The sequence below is a fragment of the Eurypyga helias genome, unplaced genomic scaffold, assembly GCF_000690775.1.
Source record: "Eurypyga helias isolate BGI_N326 unplaced genomic scaffold, ASM69077v1 scaffold17993, whole genome shotgun sequence".
Taxonomy (NCBI): domain Eukaryota; kingdom Metazoa; phylum Chordata; class Aves; order Eurypygiformes; family Eurypygidae; genus Eurypyga; species Eurypyga helias.
In genome coordinates, this window is record NW_010240729.1 from 7,031 (window position 1) to 10,385 (window position 3,355).

Sequence of the window (3,355 nt, forward strand, 5' to 3'; positions counted from 1 at the left end):
AGGTAAATCTCTCTGCCACCCCGATAAACTACAGCAGTCACACGCCACTGAGCGCTGGCAGCCGTGCACGCCAAGCTGGCTGGCACGCTCCGGGAGGTCAGATAGTGTTCCCGGCCCAAGTAGCCTTGTGCTGAAAAGATTGATACGTAGGAGCCAGACTCCTTGGCAAGACCTGTCTGCGTTGACAGCAACGCTGCCGGCTGCTCCTCTGACACGGTCATCCCGCTGAGAGGAAAGCCCGCCTAGGGATCCGGGTCATGCACGCTTTGGCGTATGCCCAGCGTACAGTTATCTGTACCAAGGTAGCAATGCCGGTGCAATCACACCACCCAGCCCCAGGAAATGTCACACAAGAGCAGGCACCGAACTTGGAGCCTCTCCTGGGAGCTGCGGTGCAGCTATGCTGTGCTGCTGGGCAGGGCAACTTGCTGCCAGCAGGTCTGGGGTTTGGGGTGGGAGCTCGGGTCTCGTGTGTGCTGTGCTTATGGTGGCCGTTTCTTCATATGGGGACAGGTCTCTCCTCTCTGGGTAGACTCTACAGCCCGTAGGAGTTGATCCATTCACTACAAACAGACCGCACTCGCCTGGAGCTGTGGCTCTGCCACCACGTCCTGAGGTCAGGTGGGAATGCAGTTGCAGTGCCAGAGAAGTGGTAGGGATGGGGTCAGGCAGTGGCTGCTGTACCCCTGGGGTCCCCCGTGTTCTGGTGGCTGCAGTGGCACTTGCAGGAGGGCTCTGAGCCACCCCTTCTGCTTTGTGCTGTGCTCTGTGTTCTGTCAGGTGAAGCAGGAGGAACCTTGGGCTGTCCCAAAGGGCAGGCACAAAGCATTTGGTGCCCCTTGGCCTGTGAGCCTGGCTGGGTTCGGTGATGTAGTGTTATCATCCCCTCTGTGCAGACAATCACCTTACCTGGGACTTCATTGAGACTGTGTTGGGTACCACAGCTCCCTGCTCTGCACCCTGCTGCTGGCTGGGTAATTTGAATCTCTCACTACCTCACTTTAAGAGAGGACAGAGGAGGAGACTCGCTTGAGACCTAGTGAAGACAATTGCTCCATAATAAGGAATATTATCAGAGTGCTCTTTGTATACCCTGCCTTTGATAAATGCCGTATATGTCCATGGAAAACCCGCAGCTAACTCTGGCTACCGAGATGCAGTGCAGAGCAGTCTCCCATGAAAAATGCCGCTGATGGCATGGGCAGCAGTCCTTCAGTCAGGGCACAGGAAAATGCAGTATTCAGTTTATACAGCTTAAATGGATGGAGGTATCAAGAGAGGCTGTATTCATCATCCCTTGCTACACACATTTTAAGAAACTTGCAGTATTTCCATAGAAAAATTGTTTTGAAAATAAGTATGTTGTTGTTAAATATACACTTATATAATGTTTTTGTCTCCTCCCCTGAGTGCTGCCTCTTCCATCGCCTGCTGCATGGCTGCACTCCAAGCTCTCCTCAGTGAGAGTGCTTTTAATCAGAGGTCACTCAATCAACGCATGAGGGAAGCGATTGTGACCCAGATAGACCCAGGGATAATGCGGAGACCATCAGGACTCCTTCCTAATTTGCTGCCCACAGTTTAACCTGAACATTGATCCTCTGTGACTGTAGGATTAAGGTCTGTGTAGACATGGGGATCAGAGTGATGCCTGCGCAGGACAGTTCATCATTGCTGAAATCTTTATGGTATTTGAACTTATTTTCTGAGAGTTATTCTTGCACTATCACAAAAGCCAGAGCAGCCAAAAGATGACAGTTATGTGCTAGAAGGAACTCATTGCTTGCCCAGAATCAGGGCTGCACTGGGGATGGCTGCAGACTCTCCTCAGGAACGTGTCCTCAGCCATGTGCTGCAATGTGAGATGGAGAGGGATGGTCTCTGTCCTTGCATGGACCTCTCAGCCTAGTTTCTCCATCCCAATGCTCCAGCTGCCCATGGGGTAGTGAGACACGGAGGTCCTGGCCTAAGGAACACAAGGACTTGCACAACACGATCACCAGTGTTCCCCTGGTTACAGGACCGATGATGAATTTCCCCTAGGAACCCCCCTCCCAGGCCTGCCCCCCTCTCTTGCCACTGCTTCTCATAGTCACGGTTCATAAACCCCCAGCAGAATGACCACCCTTGTGCAGGTCATGAGCACTTGCTATGAACAAGTGAAAAGGTGACCCCGGGGTGATTTTTAGGATTAACGTAGGTATTTCTCAATCCTGTTCCAAAGGCAGCCTGCCAGATTTCTCATTTTAAAAGTGAAGTGACAACAGGCCTGTTTGCTCGTTACAGAAGCAGGATTACAAATTCTGCTAGCCCTGACTGTGACTCCAGTGACCAGATGAACGGCACCGCTGTGGGGTCAGGAACAACTTTCCACGCAGGTCTGCACCCTGCCCAGGGACGGCCTCCCCCTCTGAGGGAATTCCCGTGGGTAAGGTGGCACATACGTCTGCTCTAATTATGAAAAATTTGGGGTATATTAGGTTTTGGAACTCTTAAAAGTGGAACCAAGTCCTGAATTTATTCTTTAATTTCCTACCAACTCGTAACAGTTTGCTTTAACTAAACCACTGCCTCCAAGAGCTGGAAATGGCAAATATGTCTGTAATTTATTATCAAACACAATAAAATTATGCTCTGAAGCAGACGCACTGGGAAGTTTTAACGTGGCTGCCCAGCAGTGGTGCAGGAGGGATGCTCCGCTGTGATAGCACCACTGCTCGTTAATCACCCTCAGACAAGTCGCTCCCCTCGGCGACACCTTCTCTGCCTTTATTGTTATCGCCGGCCTTAGGGAGAGTGGTCCTGCCGATTACCCCCGTGCTGCGTGTGCTCATCTCCCTACAGCCACCCGCCTCTGCCCCACGGCCCCCGGGGGGCTGCGGAGCAACATCCAGAGCGGGGGTATCCCAGAGCCTTCCAATATCCGAATACTGCAACCAAACGCAGGAGGATTTACACGCCAAGCCCAGGACATCCTCCAAAGGCCCTCGCGGCCCTTTGCCGCCGGCTTTTAGTGAAGTTCTGGGCTCGTAATGACCAAACTGGCAAAATCCCTAAAAACAGCCCAAAGAGGCCAATGGAAAGCAATGGGAAGGGGCAGCCCAAGCCTCCTGCAGCCCCTGCACCAGGGCTCCACTGTGGCTGGGGGCCGGGGGTCCCACACACAGACTGGGTGTGCAGCTGAACTGGGGGTACTGGGCCGTGCTGGGGGCACTGGGCTGAGCTGGCTGGTGATGGATAAACTGGGGGTGCCAGAAACAGAGAGTGGTGTACCCATGTGCATGGGAAGTACTGGTCTGAACTGGGAGCACCGGCTATACTGGGAGATGTGGCTGTGGGGTGTGAGGTGCTGGTC